The following is a 24,180-nucleotide window of genomic DNA, read 5'->3' as shown; positions in this document are numbered from 1 at the left end:
CCTCCACCAGGCCCCCACTCATGTCTCCCACCATCCCCACCCCCCAGCCACCAGGGTCACCCTCCACCAGGCCCCCACTCATGTCTCCCACCACCCCCACCCCCCAGCAGTGCAGGGGCACCCTCCACCAGGCCCCCACTCATGTCTCCCACCACCCCCACCCCCCAGCAGTGCAGGGGCACCCTCCACCAGGCCCCCACTCATGTCTCCCACCACCCCCACCCCCCAGCCACCAGGGTCACCCTCCACCAGGCCCCCACTCATGTCTCCCACCACCCCCACCCCCCAGCAGTGCAGGGGCACCCTCCACCAGGCCCCCACTCATGTCTCCCACCACCCCCACCCCCCAGCAGTGCAGGGGCAGCCTCCACCAGGCCCCCACTCATGTCCCCTATCACCCCCACCCCCCAGCCACCAGGGTCACCCTCCACCAGGCCCCCACTCATGTCTCCCACCACCCCCACCCCCCAGCAGTGCAGGGGCACCCTCCACCAGGCCCCCACTCATGTCTCCCACCACCCCCACCCCCCAGCAGTGCAGGGGCACCCTCCACCAGGCCCCCACTCATGTCTCCCACCACCCCCACCCCCCAGCCACCAGGGTCACCCTCCACCAGGCCCCCACTCATGTCTCCCACCACCCCCACCCCCCAGCAGTGCAGGGGCACCCTCCACCAGGCCCCCACTCATGTCTCCCACCACCCCCACCCCCCAGCAGTGCAGGGGCAGCCTCCACCAGGCCCCCACTCATGTCCCCTATCACCCCCACCCCCCCCGCCACCAGGGGCACCCTCCACCAGGCCCCCACATATGTCTCCCACCACCCACACCCCCCAGCAGTGCAGGGGCACCCTCCACCAGGCCCCCACTCATGTCTCCCACCACCCCCACCCCCCAGCAGTGCAGGGGCAGCCTCCACCAGGCCCCCACTCATGTCCCCTATCACCCCCACCCCCCCGCCACCAGGGGCACCCTCCACCAGGCCCCCACTCATGTCTCCCACCACCCCCACCCCCCAGCAGTGCAGGGGCAGCCTCCACCAGGCCCCCACTCATGTCCCCTATCACCCCCACCCCCCAGCCACCAGGGTCACCCTCCACCAGGCCCCCACTCATGTCTCCCAAAACCCCCACCCCCCAGCAGTGCAGGGGCACCCTCCACCAGGCCCCCACTCATGTCTCCCACCACCCCCACCTCCCTGCCACCATGTGCAGCCCCCACCAGGCCCCCACTCATGTCTCCCACCACCCCCACCCCCCAGCAGTGCAGGGGCAGCCTCCACCAGGCCCCCACTCATGTCTCCCACCACCCCCACCCCCCAGCCACCAGGGTCACCCTCCACCAGGCCCCCACTCATGTCTCCCACCACCCCCACCCCCCAGCAGTGCAGGGGCACCCTCCACCAGGCCCCCACTCATGTCTCCCACCACCCCCACCCCCCAGCCACCAGGGTCACCCTCCACCAGGCCCCCACTCATGTCTCCCACCACCCCCACCCCCCAGCAGTGCAGGGGCACCCTCCACCAGGCCCCCACTCATGTCTCCCACCACCCCCACCCCCCAGCAGTGCAGGGGCACCCTCCACCAGGCCCCCACTCATGTCTCCCACCACCCCCACCCCCCTGCCACCATGTGCAGCCCCCACCAGGTCCTCACAATGTGCGTATTGGTCAGCCTCCACAGCCAAAAAGCCCTACCAAGTAACCCATTCACCCACATGGAAATGGAAATCACATGTTACACCCCCAATGTTCATGAAGCAAATGAACCCATGTCCGTCACACACATATTTTCCAATTGAATGGGAAAACACACAACATGACATGCATGAAACCAATGAGATGAAACCACACAGTGAACAATGTAAAAAAAAATGTATTAGAAAAAAATACGAATGCTAAAGAAAGAAAACTAACTACAATGTAAATGTGAAAAAAGAAGCTGCATGTCCGCATAAAAACACAAAACTAGAAAATCTAATCCAAAAAATGTTGTCCAAAGTGAAATGTCAAAACTCTCCGTGCAACAAAGAACTATGTACAAAAATAACAAGGGTCCATCATCACAACAGAACTAAGGAAACCTCCTAAAAAACCTACCTAAATATCAACTATATACAAAAAGTGGAGCAGTGTCCGTCGACTCCAAATCATAAGAAAAAACAAAGGAAACCTAAAACTAAAGAACTATATACAAAGGCGGCGGGCAAGTCCAGCGGCTCACTCTGTGGTGTTCCGGGCCAGGGCATCATCGAACTCCTGTTCGATGTCCCGGAGGCGGTCCAGTTCCATGGCCCCGAGGGTCCGCAGGGACGACGCCGTGTCCTCCTCCAACCCCCTGCGGATTGCCTCGAGGCACTCGGCCCGCCTCAGGGCCCTCCGCATGGAGTTCTCCGCCCTGACCATTGTGAGCCGCGCCTCTTCCGCCCGCCGCCGCTCCGCACCTATGGCGTGGCCCAACCGCTGCCACACGGAAGACACTCTCTGTCCTGGGTCCTCCTGCCCTCCGGCCGATGCCTGCCCCTCCGATGTCGAAGGCCCCGAGCCTTCATGGCTCCCACCATCTTGCTGCTGCTGCTGCTCTGCCTCTGCCCGTGCACTGCCTCCTGCTGCCTGCACATCCTCCGCCGGCTGGGGTGCAGTTGTTGATGTGGCCACCCCTGCTGGACGTCCGACTCCCGACTGTGGCAGAGATGCCTCCTCCACCAGCCTGGCCGCACTGTCAGAGGCAGCTCCACAGGGCACCCAGGTGACTGATGGGTGGGAAGATGGCACAGAGGACGACTGGCGCGTAGGGGGTCCAGTTGAGGAGGGGGTCGGAACAAGCCCCATCAGACGGAGGAATCCGGTCTGGGTGACCTGTCCCAGCAGGCTGACGTGGTCAACGAGCCATTCGAGATGACGTGCAGTCTCTCCATGAAAAGACTGCAGGTCACCTCGCATGGCCCGTTGACGCAACGCCACACCAGCCAGGACAGGCTCAACCCGGACCTGGATAGCCACGTCCGCAGGCAGAGGAAGGCCAGTTGACGTCAGCTCATCCCCTGCCTGAAAACGGGTCTGGACGTAGGCATCCCTGCTGGTGCAAGATGATGCAGGGACAGGATCGGGGACAGGATTGCACACAGGCACCTCCGCGGCCGCCTGTGCTGCCTCCTGTCCCTGGTCCTGGACTGCACCACTAGCACCAGTGGGTTCCCCACCTCCAGACCCCGTCTCTGGTGCTTGCATGGCCTCCTCCTCCACCAGACCCCCCACCAACCTGGATGACTCTGTGCCATCTTCCCCTGTTGGGCCCTGTGGGGTCCCAGCTGCCCCTTCTGCTGCCGAGGAGTCCAACTGCAACCTCCGCCTCTTGGACCTCCCCCCGGCAGCTGCGGCCTGGGACGCGGCACCGGACTCCTCACTCCCCGACGAGATGACAACACGGGAGGGGAGCCGGGCCTTGCGTCTCCGGCTGGCGGTCGGATCCCCGCCGCTGTGCTCCACAGCACCTTCTCCGCCCTCTTCATCAGTTGACGCTGCAGACAGGGAGAAACAAAACACAGGCATCAGGGCACTGTACAATGGACACATACACACATGACAGTTGCACATGAGTGGCATTGGCAAACCTCAGACATGCCATCACAATCCCCAACACACATGTCATTGCAACTGGCACACATGAGCCATACCACAGCCATATCGCAACTGCCACCACCATCCCCACACATACAACAGCATCAGCAGCCAAAGGGGAGCCATACATCACATGCAACACAGGAAGTGCACCACACATGTACACACACCACCACACTTGCATGCATGTCTACACCTCTGCCAAGTGTCGCACTGTTCAGACGGGCATCCATGTCACATCTGCCAATCAGGCTTCCACATACCGCTGTCACATGCATCCATGTAGCATCACTGTTGCACCTTTGACAAATACACACACATGCACATGTACATAGTGCTCATACATGCAGCCGAAAACAACATACATGCCTGACATCACGGACATGTCTACTTACATACACATTCATCCAAACATGTGTGCACGCACAACTGCATTTGCCATGCAAGCCCACACACACAAGCACCATCCATGTCTCACACATTACAGCCCTCGCATGTGTCAGCCCCACGGCCCTGTACACCCCCACCCATACTCCACCCCATACAAACAGATGTGCAACTGGCACAATGGGGAATGATCACCACACGCCCTGCTCACAACCAGGATGCATGTACACTCACCGCTCGACTCCAGACGGCTCTGCTTCTCTAGGACCTGGACGTGGAGCGCTGGGGATATGCGTTCCAGGACCCCCATCTGTTCTTCCGACAAGTGGCCCCGGCGCCCCTTGGCATCCGCTGCCTTCAAGAGGCGCCGGGCCTTGTTCAGGGTCCTGGACCTGAAGTCCTCCCAGCGCTTCCTGACATGTTGTAAGTCCCGGACTGCCACCCCCTCCGCGTTGATGGCAGTCACGATGTCTGTCCAGATCCGAGTCCGTCCTTCCTTGTCGGCACGGGAACTTCCAAAGAGGGCATCATACTGCCCCAGGACTTGCTCCACCAGGACACCAACTTCGGTGGCACTGAAGCTGGTGCCCCTCTGCCTCTCTGGCCGGGGGTTGTCAGTGGTCACAGATGGTGTTAGCCCCGACATGACAACCCCAGAGGCAGGAGTGGGTGGGCAACTGGGTCCTGGGGCTGGGCTGTGGAGCGATGGAATTCCAGTCGGGAGTCTTCTGTTCCAGCAGGGGTGGTCACAGCAACAGCACCCCTGGCTGATGTGCAGGCAGCAAATGGCAGTGCACGTGGGCAGCAGGCAGTCAGGCAGCAGCAGATAGCAGGTGGGAGCGTGCTCGGGGCTCTGGGGGGCAGTAATTCGGCCTTCTGGGCAGGAGCGTGGTCTCCCGTGTGCTCACGCGTGGCCAGCTTGGTACGGAGTGAATTGGCACGTGAAAATCCTGCACGTCAGCGTGAAAACCGAGGAAAGGCCCTTAGCGCGTAAGCGCGTCAGCACGCATACGCGATTCCATTGGACCAAAGGCCCTCAGCGCGTAAGCGCGTCTGTGACGTGACCCGCACGGGTGTTTCCCACACAGCACGTGATGACAGAGCACACGTGGAAAGACTGCACGTCAGAGTCTCATCGCGTGTAATTGGACAAAAGTGCGTGTACACGCGATTGGCCTATGTACGTGTATATGAGGTGTGCGCGGACACTTACACACGCAAGTACGTCAGCGCACCTGTATCCCGGTGTACGGCCATTTCCACCAATCACACGCAATGAGACTCTGACGTGCAGTCTTTCCACGTGTGCTCTGTCATCACGTGCTGTGTGGGAAACACCCGTGCGGGTCACGTCACAGACGCGCTTACGCGCTGAGGGCCTTTGGTCCAATGGAATCGCGTATGCGTGCTGACGCGCTTACGCGCTAAGGGCCTTTCCTCGGTTTTCACGCTGACGTGCAGGATTTTCACGTGCCAATTCACTCCGTACCAAGCTGGCCACGCGTGAGCACACGGGAGACCACGCTCCTGCCCAGAAGGCCGAATTACTGCCCCCCAGAGCCCCGAGCACGCTCCCACCTGCTATCTGCTGCTGCCTGACTGCCTGCTGCCCACGTGCACTGCCATTTGCTGCCTGCACATCAGCCAGGGGTGCTGTTGCTGTGACCACCCCTGCTGGAACAGAAGACTCCCGACTGGAATTCCATCGCTCCACAGCCCAGCCCCAGGACCCAGTTGCCCACCCACTCCTGCCTCTGGGGTTGTCATGTCGGGGCTAACACCATCTGTGACCACTGACAACCCCCGGCCAGAGAGGCAGAGGGGCACCAGCTTCAGTGCCACCGAAGTTGGTGTCCTGGTGGAGCAGGTCCTGGGGCAGTATGATGCCCTCTTTGGAAGTTCCCGCGCCGACAAGGAAGGACGGACTCGGATCTGGACAGACATCGTGACTGAGATCAACGCGGAGGGGGTGGCAGTCCGGGACTTACAACATGTCAGGAAGCGCTGGGAGGACTTCAGGTCCAGGACCCTGAACAAGGCCCGGCGCCTCTTGAAGGCAGCGGATGCCAAGGGGCGCCGGGGCCACTTGTCGGAAGAACAGATGGGGGTCCTGGAACGCATATCCCCAGCGCTCCACGTCCAGGTCCTAGAGAAGCAGAGCCGTCTGGAGTCGAGCGGTGAGTGTACATGCATCCTGGTTGTGAGCAGGGCGTGTGGTGATCATTCCCCATTGTGCCAGTTGCACATCTGTTTGTATGGGGTGGAGTATGGGTGGGGGTGTACAGGGCCGTGGGGCTGACACATGCGAGGGCTGTAATGTGTGAGACATGGATGGTGCTTGTGTGTGTGGGCTTGCATGGCAAATGCAGTTGTGCGTGCACACATGTTTGGATGAATGTGTATGTAAGTAGACATGTCCGTGATGTCAGGCATGTATGTTGTTTTCGGCTGCATGTATGAGCACTGTGTACATGTGCATGTGTGTGTATTTGTCAAAGGTGCAACAGTGATGCTACATGGATGCATGTGACAGCGGTATGTGGAAGCCTGATTGGCAGATGTGACATGGATGCCCGTCTGAACAGTGCGACACTTGGCAGAGGTGTAGACATGCATGCAAGTGTGGTGGTGTGTGTACATGTGTGGTGCACTTCCTGTGTTGCATGTGATGTATGGCTCCCCTTTGGCTGCTGATGCTGTTGTATGTGTGGGGATGGTGGTGGCAGTTGCGATATGGCTGTGGTATGGCTCATGTGTGCCAGTTGCAATGACATGTGTGTTGGGGATTGTGATGACATGTCTGAGGTTTGCCAATGCCACTCATGTGCAACTGTCATGCGTGTATGTGTCCATTGTACAGTGCCCTGATGCCTGTGTTTTGTTTCTCCCTGTCTGCAGCGTCAACTGATGAAGAGGGCGGAGAAGGTGCTGTGGAGCACAGCGGCGGGGATCCGACCGCCAGCCGGAGACGCAAGGCCCGGCTCCCCTCCCGTGTTGTCATCTCGTCGGGGAGTGAGGAGTCCGGTGCCGCGTCCCAGGCCGCAGCTGCCGGGGGGAGGTCCAAGAGGCGGAGGTTGCAGTTGGACTCCTCGGCAGCAGAAGGGGCAGCTGGGACCCCACAGGGCCCAACAGGGGAAGATGGCACAGAGTCATCCAGGTTGGTGGGGGGTTTGGTGGAGGAGGGGGCCGCGCAAGCACCAGAGACAGGGTCTGGAGGTGGGGATCCCACTGGTGCTAGTGGTGCAGTCCAGGACCAGGGACAGGAGGCAGCACAGGCGGCCGCGGAGGTGCCTGTGTGCAATCCTGTCCCCGATCCTGTCCCTGCATCATCTTGCACCAGCAGGGATGCCTACGTCCAGACCCGTTTTCAGGCAGGGGATGAGCTGACGTCAACTGGCCTTCCTCTGCCTGCGGACGTGGCCATCCAGGACCGGGTTGAGCCTGTCCTGGCTGGTGTGGCGTTGCGTCAACGGGCCATGCGAGGTGACCTGCAGTCTTTTCATGGAGAGACTGCACGTCATCTCGAATGGCTCGTTGACCACGTCAGCCTGCTGGGACAGGTCACCCAGGCCGGATTCCGCTGTCTGATGGGGCTTGCTCCGACCCCCTCCTCAACTGGACCCCCTACGCGCCAGTCGTCCTCTGTGCCATCTTCCCACCCATCAGTCACCTGGGTGCCCTGTGGAGCTGCCTCTGACAGTGCGGCCAGGCTGGTGGAGGAGGCATCCCTGCCACAGTCGGGAGTCGGACGTCCAGCAGGGGTGGCCACATCAACAGGTGCACCCCAGCCGGCGGAGGATGTGCAGGCAGCAGGAGGCAGTGCACGGGCAGAGGCAGAGCAGCAGCAGCAGCAAGATGGTGGGAGCCATGAAGGCTCGGGGCCTTCGACATCGGAGGGGCAGGCATCGGCCGGAGGGCAGGAGGACCCAGGACAGAGAGTGTCTTCCGTGTGGCAGCGGTTGGGCCACGCCATAGGTGCGGAGCGGCGGCGGGCGGAAGAGGCGCGGCTCACAATGGTCAGGGCGGAGAACTCCATGCGGAGGGCCCTGAGGCGGGCCGAGTGCCTCGAGGCAATCCGCAGGGGGTTGGAGGAGGACACAGCGTCGTCCCTGCGGACCCTCGGGGCCATGGAACTGGACCGCCTCCGGGACATCGAACAGGAGTTCGATGATGCCCTGGCCCGGAACACCACAGAGTGAGCCGCTGGACTTGCCCGCCGCCTTTGTATATAGTTCTTTAGTTTTAGGTTTCCTTTCGTTCTTATTATTATTTGGAGTCGACGGACACTGCTCCACTTTTTGTATATAGTTGATATTTAGGTAGGTTTTTTAGGAGGTTTCCTTAGTTCAGTTGTGATGATGGACCCTTGTTATTTTTGTACATAGTTCTTTGTTGCATGGAGAGTTTTTACATTTCACTTTGGACATCATTTTTTGATTTGATTTTCTAGATTTGTGTTTTTATGCGGACATGCAGCTTATTTTTTCACATTTACATTGTAGTTAGTTTTCTTTCTTTGGCATTTGTATTTTTTTCAATACATTTATTTTTTACATTGTTCACTGTGTGGTTTCATCTCATTGGTTTCATGCATGTCATGTTGTGTGTTTTCCCATTCAATTTGAAAATATGTGTGTGACGGACATGGGTTCATTTGCTTCATGTACATTGGGGGTGTAACATGTGATTTCCATTTCCATGTGGGTGAATGGGTTACTTGGTAGGTCTTTTTGGCTGTGGAGGCTGACCATTACGCACATGATTGGGGATTGTGAGGACCTGGTGGGGGCTGCACATGGTGGCAGGGGGGTGGGGGTGCAGGGGGACATGAGTGGGGGCCTGGTGGAGGTTGAGCCTGCACTGCTGGGGGGTGGGGGTGGTGGGAGACATGAGTGGGGGCCTGGTGGAGGGTGACCCTGCACTGCTGGGGTGTGGGGGTGATGGGAGACATGAGTGGGGGCCTGGTGGAGGGTGACCCTGGTGGCTGGGGGGTGGGGGTGATAGGGGACATGAGTGGGGGCCTGGTGGAGGGTGACCCTGGTGGCTGGGGGGTGGGGGTGGTGGGAGACATGAGTTGGACATGGGTGGGGGCCTGCTGGCAGGTGCCCCACAGTGCTGGGGTGTGGGGGTGGTGGGAGACATGAGTTGGACATGGGTGGGGGCCTGCTGGCAGGTGCCCCACAGTGCTGGGGGGTGGGGGTGGTGGGAGACATGAGTGGGGCCCTGGTGGAGGGTGACCCTGCACTGCTGGGGGGTGGGGGTGGTGGGAGACATGAGTGGGGCCCTGGTGGAGGGTGACCCTGGTGGCTGGGGGGTGGGGGTGGTGGGAGACATGAGTTGGATATGGGTGGGGGCCTGCTGGCAGGTGCCCCACAGTGCTGGGGTGTGGGGGTGGTGGGAGACATGAGTTGGACATGGGTGGGGGCCTGCTGGCAGGTGCCCCACAGTGCTGGGGTGTGGGGGTGGTGGGAGACATGAGTTGGACATGGGTGGGGGCCTGCTGGCAGGTGCCCCACAGTGCTGGGGGGTGGGGGTGGTGGGAGACATGAGTGGGGCCCTGATGGAGGGTGACCCTGCACTGCTGGGGGGTGGGGGTGGTGGGAGACATGAGTGGGGCCCTGGTGGAGGGTGACCCTGGTGGCTGGGGGGTGGGGGTGGTGGGAGACATGAGTTGGACATGGGTGGGGGCCTGCTGGCAGGTGCCCCACAGTGCTGGGGTGTGGGGGTGGTGGGAGACATGAGTTGGACATGGGTGGGGGCCTGCTGGCAGGTGCCCCACAGTGCTGGGGGGTGGGGGTGGTGGGAGACATGAGTGGGGCCCTGGTGGAGGGTGACCCTGCACTGCTGGGGGGTGGGGGTGGTGGGAGACATGAGTGGGGCCCTGGTGGAGGGTGACCCTGGTGGCTGGGGGGTGGGGGTGGTGGGAGACATGAGTTGGACATGGGTGGGGGCCTGCTGGCAGGTGCCCCACAGTGCTGGGGGGTGGGGGTGGTGGGAGACATGAGTGGGGCCCTGGTGGAGGGTGACCCTGGTGGCTGGGGGGTGGGGGTGGTGGGAGACATGAGTTGGACATGGGTGGGGGCCTGCTGGCAGGTGCCCCACAGTGCTGGGGTGTGGGGGTGGTGGGAGACATGAGTTGGACATGGGTGGGGGCCTGCTGGCAGGTGCCCCACAGTGCTGGGGGGTGGGGGTGGTGGGAGACATGAGTTGGACATGGGTGGGGGCCTACTGGCAGGTGCCCCACAGTGCTGGGGGGTGGGGGTGGTGGGAGACATGAGTTGGACATGGGTGGGGGCCTGCTGGCAGGTGCCCCACAGTGCTGGGGGGTGGGGGTGGTCGGAGACATGAGTGGGGCCCTGGTGGAGGGTGACCCTGGTGGCTGGGGGGTGGGGGTGGTGGGAGACATGAGTTGGACATGGGTGGGGGCCTACTGGCAGGTGCCCCACAGTGCTGGGGGGTGGGGGTGGTGGGGGACATGAGTTGGACATGGGTGGGGGACTGCTGGCATGTGCCCCACAGTGCTGGGGGGTGGGGGTGCAAGGGGACATGTGTTGGTGTTCATTAGTTCAAGGAGACATGTGCCTTTGCTGGGGGGCATGCCCATGTTGGGTGGGCTGCCTGCGGGACATGACCAGGGATGCAGGGTAGTCCCCTGTGGTGTGGGCTGCCTGCAGGGGCCGTGGAGGGTGTACAGGGTACACCTGGGAGGACCCACACTGTCAAATCACATGTGGGACTCCCCGGCACCCCTGAAATACACGTACCGTGCAGAAATCGCGTGTAAAACTTCCCGCGCACCCCTGAAATACACGCGCCCAGGCTATTCGCGTGTAAAACTTCCCGCGCACCCCTGAAATACACGCGCCCAGGCTATTCGCGTGTAAAACTTCCCGCGCACCCCTGAAATACACGCGCCCAGGCTATTCGCGTGTAAAACTTCCCGCGCACCCCTGATATACACGCGCCCAGGCTATTCGCGTGTGGAACTTCCCGCGCACCCCTGAAATACACGGGCCCAGGCTATTCGCGTGTGGAACTCCCCGCGCACCCCTGAAATACACGCGCCCAGGCTATTCGCGTGTGGAACTTCCCGCGCACCCCTCAAATTCACGCGCCCAGGCTATTCGCGTGTGGAACTTCCCGCGAACCCCTGAAATACACGCGCCCAGGCTATTCGCGTGTGGAACTTCCCGCGCACCCCTGAAATACACGCGCCCAGCCTATTCGCGTGTGGAACTTCCCGCGCACCTCTGAAATACACGTGCCCAGGCTATTCGCGTGTGGAACTTCCCGCGAACCCCTGAAATACACGCGCCCAGGCTATTCGCGTGTGGAACTTCCCGCGAACCCCTGTAATACACGTAGCCCGCTCCCCCAGGCCCGATCGCGTGAGGAACTTCCCGCGCACCCCTCAAATTCACGCGCCCAGGCTATTCGCGTGTGGAACTTCCCGCGCACCCCTGAAATACACGCGCCCAGCCTATTCACGTGTGGAACTTCCCGCGCACCCCTGAAATACACGCGCCCAGGCTATTCGCGTGTGGAACTTCCCGCAAACCCCTGAAATACACGCGCCCAGGCTATTCGCGTGTGGAACTTCCCGCGAACCCCTGTAATACACGTAGCCCGCTCCCCCAGGCCCGATCGCATGAGGAACTTCCCGCGCACCCCTCAAATTCACGCGCCCAGGCTATTCGCGTGTGAAACTTCACGCGAACCCCTGAAATACACGTACCGTGCAGAAATCGCGTGTAAAACTTCCCGCGCACCCCTGAAATACACGCGCCCAGTCTATTCGCGTGTGAAACTTCACGCGAACCCCTGAAATACACGTACCGTGCAGAAATCGCGTGTAAAACTTCCCGCGCACCCCTGAAATACACGCGCCCAGGCTATTCGCGTGTGAAACTTCACGCGAACCCCTGAAATACACGTAGCACGCTCCCCCAGGCCCGATCGCGTGAGGAACTTCACGCGAACCCCTGTAATACACGTAGCCCGCTCCCCCAGGCCCGATCGCGTGTGGAACTTCACGCGAACCCCTGTAATACACGTAGCCCGCTCCCCCAGGCCCGATCGCGTGTGGAACTTCACGCGAACCCCTGAAATACACGTAGCCCGCTCCCCCAGGCCCGATCGCGTGAGGAACTTCACGCGAACCCCTGTAATACACGTAGCCCGCTCCCCCAGGCCCGATCGCGTGAGGAACTTCACGCGAACCCCTGTAATACACGTAGCCCGCTCCCCCAGGCCCGATCGCGTGAGGAACTTCACGCGAACCCCTGTAATACACGTAGCCCGCTCCCCCAGGCCCGATCGTGTGAATAACTTCACGCGAACCCCTGTGATGCACGTACCCTGCAAATCGCGTGTGACACTTCCCGCGCACCCCGGTATACATGCACACGTATTTTTTGTCAGCGGGTGTCCGTGTTTGTGGGTACCCCTTTGCACGTCATTTTTCCTGGAGGGCCACAGTATGGGACATTCATCATGGCAGTATATAGGTGCTATTTGTTGGCGCACCTTTTGGCGCACATTTCTTACAGCCGCAGAGACGCTACCGCCTCCTTTCTTGTGGCGGTCGTGTTTGTGCCTGTGCGCTGGTTTGAGCGTGCGCTTTTTTCCCCTATTCTATTCCATGAATACGTGTTGTAGGCGAGCGTGTGGGCGTTCCGCGCACTTGTGCCCTGTACTTCCCCCGTGACGCCCACGTTTTGGCAAGTTGTTCCCCATTCCGAGTGTTACGCCCGTGTTCCGCCTACTTTTATTGCGTGCGCCGCGCTATGTGCGAATTTCGCTGTGGCCTGTGCGATTTTCGCTGTGACCTGGCGCACGCTGTTAGATGGCCTGTGCGCCAACGTGCGCCAACGTGCGCCGCGCACTTTTTTTTCGCACATCCGCTGGTTTTCTCGCGCACGGCCTTCCATGAATCGACGTGCGCTGCTTTTCGTGCGATTTTCGCACGTTCACTGCGATTTTCGCTATTCCACTGCGATTCGCACGTTTTTGCCCACTTGCGCCGCGCTAATTATTCCATGAATCGGCCTCATAGTCTTCTTAGCGCGTATGGGCGTTGCAAGGATTTTACTGCAGTCCTTCCCACATTACGCCCACATTTTTGCTTGTTGTTCCCCATTTCCACATGTTCGGGCCCCTTTTAAGGTGACTGCGCAAGAAGGTAGGCGCCTTCGCTGGAAGTCTCGCGCAAGGCGTTCGTGGTGTCGCACTGACGTGTTGGACCCACGGGGATTCAGCACCAGTCTCAGGTAAGCCCCACGCATTGTTTTCCATGAATCAACAAACGGGCGCTTGCGCGCGTTTTGCACGCAAGTGCCCGTTTTATGTCGCAATATAATTCTATGAATCAGGCCCTTTTTGTCTTCTTGATAAGGATTCTTTGTTGTCAGCTTTAAGCAAATAGTTGCTTTTTCTTTCTATATGTAACACGCTGGCTGCAAGTCAGTAGTCCAGAAACATGACATTTAATTTCATGTTAAAATCCATTGCTCTCGAAAAGGATCCGACCTGTGTAAATCACTATTTACAGACACTTCGCTCCTCCTGATACTGATAATCATGACACGAACACTCGAAATTTTGACTTTACGAATTTCGGCGACAAACTCTGGATAGTGTGAAAAACGAGATGAATCAGGTTCGGACATATGTTTTCACCGAGCCCTAATATACTCCTCCAAACCCACCTTCAACCCAGACACGTACTGCAGATCTTTCATTAGCCTGAGAAAGCCGCTGGAAGAGAAATATGTAAACCAACACAACTGCATATGAATGCTATTTACTTATCCTCATACATATACTACTGAAATATTATAACAGTGGTATCATATATTTAACTGCATTAAAACAGTATATGAAAATGCCTATTTTTAAAATTAAGCATGCAATAAAAGTTGTTGTTTGTGCTCATAAGCACCGTTGATTTCGATTGATAAGAAAGCACCTGAAGATTAATTGGTTTGACCACGATCACACAATTTTGCTGAAATGGGAAAACCTGTATTACAACCCATGATTTGGTTCTCACTGCTTAAATGTATCCACTAGACCAGCCCAGTACAAGCAACAGAGCAGAGAACTGAATTAAGAAGCTAACAAAAAAGTTTCCTGGTACGGCAAGAAAGATAGTGTTTTACTGTTGGGATGTTTCGTTGGTAATCCTGGGAGAATGTTTTTTTTAAATAAAACAATGAGTGTGGTTGACGTGCAATGCACCCATTAAAACCATCACTGCAGAAACATGTATTCTCATAGGTTTCCATGTTGTATAGTGCAAAATGTTGCATCCGTGCAGTACGTTCTCAGTCATTCATTATAATTACGGGACAGAGAACTAGTTATATGTAAAAGGACCACACAATCTAGTCATCGGCGTAATGGAAAATGAAGGATCACCATGACCACACGTCTCATTTCAGAGGCCTTTCTTGCCCATCAGGTTGATACTCAACAGAGGCTCTACACCAAGGCTCTTTATCAACGCAGAACTGTTTGTTCTAAGCACACACCTTAAAAAAGACCCTTGTTGAGTCGAAACACATGTCGGCTTATGTGTTTTATAAATCACCCTCTAAATACAAAGTGACATGATTCCTCATTGATTGTTTAAGAGACCAATTGGACTCAAGGATATTAGCAACATTTCTGGCCCAGAGCTTGGTTGACTCTGGTTCTTATCCCAAACCTACTACAAAATGAATGCTAAAGAAATGGGTAGTGTTGGTTACCAAGTGTCACTGCGCCAATCTATTTGTCCATGTTAGTACGATTTTTCTTCCAAAAACTAGGGACTGTCAACATCAGGTGAAGGAAGCCCGTAACACCTGCCAGTCTGAAAATGTGTACAAGAAAAGAAAAGGTGACCCCTCACACTTGTTCGGTCAATACCTGTGATCAGTCATTCAAACAATGATTCTGTTCTGTAAGGATATTTGGCGTGTTACAGCACAGAGTACAGCACTACTGCACAGGTAGCAATTTTTTTTTTGCAGCACCACCACAAGGGTGCGGTGCATTGCTATATGTGTTACCAGATTAACAAGGAAAGACAGGCTATTCAGTCAAAAACGATTTTAACACATAAGATGCAAATCTATTTTTACAGTTAAAAGCACACGTGCACATTCAAAAATGCACACTATTTTTCACCTGAAATGCCTATGGTGCGAGAGACACATTTGAAAATAATAACTAACATTACTTATAACTAACCTGACTAATGAAACATAATCCACTAATAAAAATGTGTCTCCACTGCAGAATTAGGCCTATTCTGAAAGTGAACTTTTAAACGCACATCCATTTTTTTTTTCTCTGCTGCCCTGTCCACATAATTACAGGAAGCAAAAGAGCTCGAAAGAACAGGAAATCAGTTGGTTACAAAGTATTACTATAAAAATGAGCCATTGTGTAGAGAAGGAGGAGATGGCATGATTGATTCTGATTGGAGCAGCGTCATAGCAAGTATCATGCTAGAGGGAGTGATCCGAGTTTTTGCTGGGGGGAGTTTTAAGAGAGAGAAGGACAGTCAAGATTTGGCAGAGCTGGGAGAAGGACCTATTTTTTCCTGGTTGGAGCATTCCTATCTGCAAAAGCTGAGAATTCCAGGCAATGACCCCGGTTTGAGAACGGCAGGCGTTCCTTTTCACTGGGGTTAATCTTCAAGGGAGCCACATTCAGAAAGAGAACAACTGAAGAAAACTCTGAACAGATAAGGTAATTACATAAGTGTGGGAGCTGTGTGTGTATGAGAATGTTCAGTCAGAGTAGGAAAAGAGACTCCGGTGCCTTAATCACACGTTAATGTTGCAATGTTCTGTTCTCCGCCATTTTTTTTTCAGTGTATTACAGACAATGCTGTTAATGTGCTGTTTTATTTATTTCTGTAAAGAGTGAGATCGTGTTTAAATGCAACTTTTATAATACAGAAAAATATTTGAAAGCAGACGGGTGGTGTGTCTTCTACTTACCAATACAGTGCTGATGATGAGGGGAGATTTTTAAACAATGCAATTGTCATTTTAAGACAGATGTGTGCATGATCATATTCAGTATGGACAGTTGAGAGTGATTGTTTGTAGCATAGCTCGTTGGAGGTACATGAGCCAACGGGAAGAGGGACTCTCTGAACATAGTTCCCTACCGTATATAAGGTAGTGGAAATTACCACAAAATTACCACATATAGATCTCTGTCGTAAATAAGTCAGTGAGATCGCCCATGGTGGCACACTAACACTAACACTGAAAATGTGGTATTCCTAAAATGTAGGTCTGAGGTCTCTCTAGTGATTACACGAAAAATCTAAGCAAAGATAAGGGATTCTGGACATTGGGGCCACAAATAAAACAAGGGAATTATGCTCACCAAAATACCACCAACCACGCATACCAACCACGCATACCAAATATGCATGTCTGGGTGCTGAAATAATGCATGTCCACTGTATTATTGTTGCACATGGCCAAATCTGAATACAAGGAGTGATTATTGCTAAGTTATTTTTCGGCGGTAATAAAATACCGTCAGGCCCCAAATCTCCACAAAATACCCTACATATTTATGGTGCGTTGCAGGCCGGAAAAGTGATCATAGAGTACCTACTGGGCGTGGCAAGTGTGTCTCACACTGCCATTTGCACATTAAAGGGAACCCATTTTATAATAGCAGTGTGCCACTAAAAACGAATTTCAGAATGTTCCAAAGGGAAACCACATTCTCAGATCTAGTGCAATATTTAGAGGCAAAGTTGTTTGCACATCGGAATTGGTCGTCAAATAGCACGTTGGAATGGAGTAACCGCATTCAGGGTGAGGTGCAGAAAGAAAAACTAGACAATATTTTTGCAGAAGGCAGCATAATTCAGGTCTGCCTTACAAGATTATTGAATGCAGCCGATAAAAGTGCAGAGAAAGTCTGTTTAATACGGCTATGCGGCAAAATATGGTTTATTTTAAACAAGTCCCTGCGAATGCAAGAGAATGATACTCAGCTAATTAACAGGTTAAAGACTGAATTAGATGGGGCAAGTAAAAATCAGGAAATGTTGAGAGCAGAATTGGATGTATGCCAAAAAGACATGCAATTAAAATGCAGAGACTTTGATACTCAGTTATCCAAAAGCAAGAAAAAATTTGAAGATAGTGAGCAAGAATTGGCACACTTAAAAGCCTTAGTGGATCACATTAGGCAGGATAAAGATGAGGTTGTTTCAGAAATGCAGATTTTACAAAAAGAACATTGTGAAAAAGAAGGTGATCTCCAGAGTGCAGAACAAGAAATGATTAAAATGATTCAAGAAAGAGACAAGAGAAATAAAGAGTTCAATGAATGCCAAATGCAAATGTGCGACATGCAGGAGGTGATCAATAAAATGAATGGTGAAAACAACTATTTGCAAGATGAAGCCAACAGACTCCTTAAAAAGTGTAAGGACTTAGAACAGCAAATGTGCATTCCCAGGTCCCAGGAGAGGCGGCAGGGTACCACATTCAATGGAGTGGAGGTGAATTCTAGCTCTGCCCAAAGAGCTAGTGCTCCAGTGACTGGGCCGGTGACTGAACTTGGTTGCAGCGCCCTTGGGGGATTTGATACTCCCATTGGGGGCAGCCACCAATCTCATACACCTGAAAACAGGATTGAATCACAAAATAATGCAATTCCATGCATTGCAACAAGTAGCCCCATAAAAATAATGAAATCCATTAAAGCCCTGATCAAACCATTTAAAAAGGGAGGTGAATGCTGCATTGAGGATCACTTAGAAGCGGTGCATGACATTTTTAAAGCACTCCAGATACCTAAGGAACAGTATAGACAATATTTTCATTTAACTTTAGATGCCCCGACAGCCAGCATCATAAGAGGATTAAATGAACAGCAGAATATGACATGGCTGGAGTTTGAAAAAGAAATTAGGCGTCATTTTTCTCCTTTTCAGTCATTGCAGGAGGCAAAGAAAGTCGCGTACACAATTACTGCTGGACCTAATATATCCCCTCGCCAATTTTTACAAGACTTAAAAAGAGCATTTTCTCGCTTTGATGTATCTTTTGACTCAAATTCCAATGAGTTTAAAACTGCATACTTCTATGGGCTACAGAAAGACATCATATCCCAATTGGTCCGTGAATTTGACCGTGACAAGTCCCTTGAATGGATTGTACATCAAAGCACAAAACTATATGAGGTACTCTATTGTCAGGGTAGAGAAAGTGATAAAATGAAAGATACTAGACCTAAATCTAAAGAACCCTCAGCCACAGTAATGGAAATCAGGTCAGCCAAAATGTCCCTTGAGTCTGCTCAAAGCCAAGGTAAAAATAATGTGACACCTGAACAAAGGGGTAATCAACAAAGATCCCCATTTCCTGTACCAATGTTCCAATCACATGATCCTAGTAATAGAGAGAGCTACATCAGCCCTAGGTATTTAGGGGACAGACCCCGGGTAAGATACCGGCCTGATATGGCAGGTATGAACAATAACCAGAGACAAAATCAAGATCAAAGAAATGATGGTCCCTACCAGTCATTGGGGACACAGAGCAGATTTGATCCCAGCACCATGATATATGGTAATCAGGATAGGCCCCGATATGTGGATCGATTTGCTGATAATGGAAATCAACATAGGGGCCAGTACCCACAATCTGAGAGACAGGACATGAGGCAAAACGTGAACTACAGTCCACGCCAGTACAATGATTCCCCACCAGGGGACTATAATCAAAGGATGGGTGCAACCCGCTCCCCTCCATAAATGAATCAAGAGTTCAGAAACCATCCCAACCGACATCAATCACCTGAGAGGTATCAGAATAGATCCAATCAGGGGGAAAACAACCAATATCGACCTAGGCCACAGAAAGAGGATCCTAGAGAGATGGAAAGGTTCCAGTGCCTTGAGGCCCAAGTGAAAATGTTAGCTGAGCAAATAGGAAAGCTCTATACAGCGCAAAAACAACCTTCCAAAGAGGGGACTGATGGCCATAGCAATGACGAGAGGGCTTCCGAAAAGTGATTAAGTACTCATGATAACTGCAGTGCCAAAATGACAGATTTCTCTGATATAATTTTGCATAACGACTCTGAGATGCATAATGGATTAAAAATGAAAGTACCAGTAAATGAAATTGTGACAGAAAGTGCAAATACTTCTAAAAAAGAGGTACGGTTTAACTTAGAGCTAAATAAAACAGTAAAGATTTGCACAAATGAAAAAGAAACATTAGGAATTCCAAAAGAACAAAGGAACAGATTTAAGAAAAATGACTCATGCATGGGGAATAGCAGTGAACAGGGAGTAAGTGGGGATGCTATAGCTCCTTCCCTGGGCAAGCAAAACAATGACCAAACACAGACAGAAAAAGTAAATACTCACAAGGAGGGTACAAGTCAATCACCTGAAGAATTCTTTGAGCCACATATTTTTGAAGAGGCTGAAAGGGCTGGTATCACACTAAATGATCACAAATGCACAGAATTAAAAAATGACAAATTGCTGAATGATGTTGTTACACATGTTCAGTTGGAGGATTGTAATGTGGTCTCTGATGTTACCCAGATGGATGGGCGAACAGTGGCCACACTCCAAAAAACCTCTGATCATGGAGAAATGAATAAAATCTCTTGCACAGAAATGGGTAAAAAGGAGGGAAAAATGTCCTTTCATTTACCAATGTGCTTAGCCAAAAGTGAAAAAGACCTGAGAAAGGTGAGCCCTGAAATCAGTAAGAATTCACATTTCTTATGTGTATTAAAGGGAGTTGAGGACAGATATTATGCACCCATCACTGCAGAAGAAAAATGCCACACCTTTGCTATGATTGACACTGGCGCACAGGCCACAATTATGTCCAAGGAGCTGGTAAAGAGTATCAATGAAGGGAGACCTCCACAGAGTCAGATCACATTGAAGGAAAATCAAGGCCCAGTGCATAACTTTAATGGGGAGGAGGTGCCCATCATAGGTGTAACTGAGGTTGACATAAAAATAGGAAAGCACAGAATGAAACAAGAGGTATTGATCACATCTATTTGTGAAATTCCATTTCTGATGGGGACAGATTGCCTGAAAAGATTGTCTCCTCTCATAGATGGGGTGAATGGAGTGCTGTGGTCCTTAACCAAAAAACCATTGAGGCCTAAGAAACTAAAATCACAAAACAGCAATATAAATGAATGTCACACCGTTGCCAAAACAAATGATACTGTGGAGGTATATCTCCAGAATAGCTGCATACCTAGTGTCACTGTCATATTAATGTGTCAAGACAAAATACAGAGCGACAATGAAAAACTACCTGTACAAATATACTTGGACCCAAGGAAAGATTGGCAGACTGCCATAGATGAGCACACATTATGTTTTTATCTAAAAGAGAAAACGTGCAAACAGAATATTGCTCCTAAAACAGATTCAGAAAAACACATTACCACTCTGGCAGAAATACACATGGAAGATGAGCAACCATGGGTTCATGTTGGTATAAATGATTATTTTAAAACAATAAAAGCCACTTTAGCGCTTGAACATGAAAGGAGTTTCATTAATGAGAAATTGTTGCAAAAAATAATAGAAAGGGAAGAAATCCCGAGATTTAGGATTAAAAACCAATATGTTTCTGGCTTGGACAGTCCAGACTTTGAAAACCGAATTGCAGGCAGATGCATGCTTAAAATTAGCATTGGGCAGAAAACAATTTACCATAATGTATGGATAGTGAGTGGAGCACAAAATGAATTTTACATGGGAAATGACATCATGCACAGAATGTGTATGGTGTTAGATTTCCTTAATCAAAAAATATGGTCACGCCTAGGTGGTCCGGCACCTGAATTTGAAGACAAAAGAAGGGCTTATCATTGTGCACAACTGGTTCCTTATGCAATCGAATTACAAATGAGGAAAAATACTATTATTCCTGCATTTACAAAACAGTTTGCAATAACACTGAAATGCAAAAATGGACAGCAGATGAAAGGCTCTGATGCATTTGTATGCCTGAATGAATCCATAAAACAGCAAGGCCTGGATTATGAATACATTCCATTGGTAGACATTGGTGAGGGATCTGTAAAAATCATGGTAAATAATAAAGGTTGTCAGGATATTCATTTAGAGGAAAACTCCCCATTAGGAATGGCCATACAAAAATCACATTATACGGCAGATTTAAATAACATGGTGATTGGGAATATTCCTGAAAAATACGTAGATGCCAAGGGCGAATTGCCAGAACACCTGGACTCTCAACCCAAAGGAATATTTAAAATTCATTCTGTGTATCCTTATGATTCAAATGAGACAGTGTGCTGCCATCAGGAGGATTGCATAATATTTAATTTAAATGAAAATGAAACAGAAAATCAGCCCATTGAAGTGGAAGCTGATATGCCAAAATATTTAAAAGTGGCAGCTTTACAAAAAGACACAGCCACACAGTTAGAAGAAAGCGCCGAGATTCCCTTACCAGAAGATTTTCCAGAATTTTCCAAAATGGTAGAAGAGCAGATCTCCTTAGCGGATGCATGTGAAAGCAATGAAGAGAGGGACAATCCGAGGGAGATATTTATGGAGTTTAAGGATGTATTTGCAAAAGATGCTTATGATTGGGGTTTAACTGATTTACATGTGGCCACACTACCAGAAGGGTGTAGCAGAAACCCAGTGTTTGTACGCCAGTATAGACTACCGCTGGCATGTTTAGAATCATTGGCAGAGATTATTAAAAATGTGGAATCACGGGGAATCATCAGGCCCATTCATAGCACATCCAATACACCTATTTTAGGTGTATTGAAGCCAAATGGTCAATGGCGGCTGTGTGCAGACTTGAGAGAGTTAAATAAAAGAGTACCAATATCTAGATGGCCACTGCCATTCATTGATCAGGGCCTAGCTCAGGTACATGGTTCAAATGTATTTACCACATTAGATCTCACCTCTGGATATTGGTGCGTGCCATTGGCAGAGGAGATACAACATTTATTTTCTTTTACATTTGACAGGACTCAATATGCCTGGCTTAGAGCTCCATTCGGGTACATCAATAGTGGGAGTGAATTTGGCATATTTCTCAGAAAGGCCATGCCGGATGCAGCGGAAAGAGGAACAATAGTTTTTGTGGACGATGTCCTGATAAAAAATGAAAGCCTGAAAAGCCATTCTGATGAAATAAGACATGTACTTGGCCAATTGCAGAAAGCAGGCGCCAAAGTATCTTTGCAGAAAGCACAATGGTGCAAGAAAAAAGTGAACTTTCTAGGGCATGAAGTGACTGAACATGGGCTAAATCCACAAAAGAAGAAAATATAGGCCATACAAAGATTAAAAGATCCTAAAAATGTGAAAGGAGTAAAAAGTTTATTAGGGATGACAGGCTATAACAGAAAGTTCATTGAAAATTATGCAGAAATCACTCAACCATTGACTAAACTGCTTAAACTGAATACTCCCTGGAAATGGGAAAAAGGGCAGTCTGCTGCAGTGTCTAAATTAAAGGAATGTCTTGTAAAGGCACCATGTTTAGCATACCCCATAAAGGACAGGGATTTCTTTATAGAAATAGGTTTTTCTGAACATTGTATGTCAGCAGTGTTATCACAAAAACACAATTTTAATCACAAAACCATTGCATATGCAAGTAAGGCATTTTCCCAAGTTGAAATGAAATTTAATGAATGTGAAAAGGACCTATTAACCACTGTGTGGGCGCTACAACATTTCCGCCCCATTGTTCAGGGAGAAAAGGTAATTATTGAAACAAATCATCAACCTTTGCAATTTTTAGAGAGTAAAAGAATTAGATCAGGTAATCTAGCGCAATCCAGAATCACTTCGTGGACGCTGGCATTACAAGGCTTTCCCCTAGAAGTGAGATATGGACAAAATAAAAAAAAAACAATTGCTGAAGGGTTAGCTGACTTACATGACTGTGCAGCTGAACAAATACCAAATGAAATGGAAGTAGAAACTAGTTTGCAGGAATTTGAACAATCACCACACAAAGCTTTTGATGAAAAAACATGCAAGGATTTGCCAACTGCATATGTGGATGGTTGTGCTTTTCACATTGAAAATGACAGTAATAAACAGTTAGTGGCAGGAATAGGAAATGTCTGGTTGAAATGTGAAGGTGTCCCCTGTATAGGGATGAGGATTGGAGATAGGAGCAGTCAGGTGGCGGAATTGGCAGCCATTTTTAAAGCAATTGCTACTGCAGTTGATAAAAAGTTCAGTGAAATTGTCCTGGTGACTGATTCTGACTATGCACGGAATAGCTTTGTGGAGTATTTGCCTGGTTGGAAAGCAAGAGGCATGGTTACATATAACAAAAAGCCACTTAAGCATGGAAAAATGATACAAGCCATAGACAAATTGGTGTCAGAGAATGAGTTAACAATATACTGGAGAAAAATTTGTGGGCATTTAAAAACACCAGGAGAGGATAAGGAGGGAAATGATAAGGCAGACCACCTGGCTAAGATTGGGGCTGTGATGGGAGAATTGCTACCTATTGATTATTTAATGGGTGAAATACAAATTGATGCAGTCACACGTTCTAAAGCACCAAAGGAGGGAGATCAACCGGTGGTGCAGTGGAGTCATGACACGCCAGACCAAGATTTGATTGAGGCACAAAAGAATGATCAAATTTTGGGAATCTATTATAATCATTTGATAGATCCCGAACAAAATCCTTTAACAGAAAATGATTGTATGTGAAAAGAAGAGTTGAGGGTGCTATTAAAGAACAAAACACGAATTAGATTACAGGATGGACTCATGATTAGAGAGTCCATAACAGGACAAATACAGTGGGTAGTACCCCTTTCATTCAGAGGACTAATGCTACACCATGCACATGATGCCATAACCGCAGGCCATAGAGGTTCACAAAAAACATTAGAAATACTAAAAGATTATGCTTACTGGCCACATATGTCCCAAGGTGTGGAATTATATACTAGAGGATGTCTAGTATGCACCCAATTTAAACCTGCTTCACCAATGCATAGAGCACCATTGATGAAAAGAGGCCTAACTCTCCCATGGTCAGATTTGCAAATAGACTATGTAGGTCCTTTAAAAAGGTCGAGCAGGGGACAACGTTATATTTTGAGTGTGGTATGTTTGATGTCGAAGT

Source organism: Ambystoma mexicanum, chromosome 10, assembly GCF_040938575.1.
Source record: "Ambystoma mexicanum isolate Mex_15411 chromosome 10, UKY_AmexF1_1, whole genome shotgun sequence".
NCBI lineage: Eukaryota > Metazoa > Chordata > Amphibia > Caudata > Ambystomatidae > Ambystoma > Ambystoma mexicanum.
Note: the sequence above shows the minus strand (reverse complement) of the source record.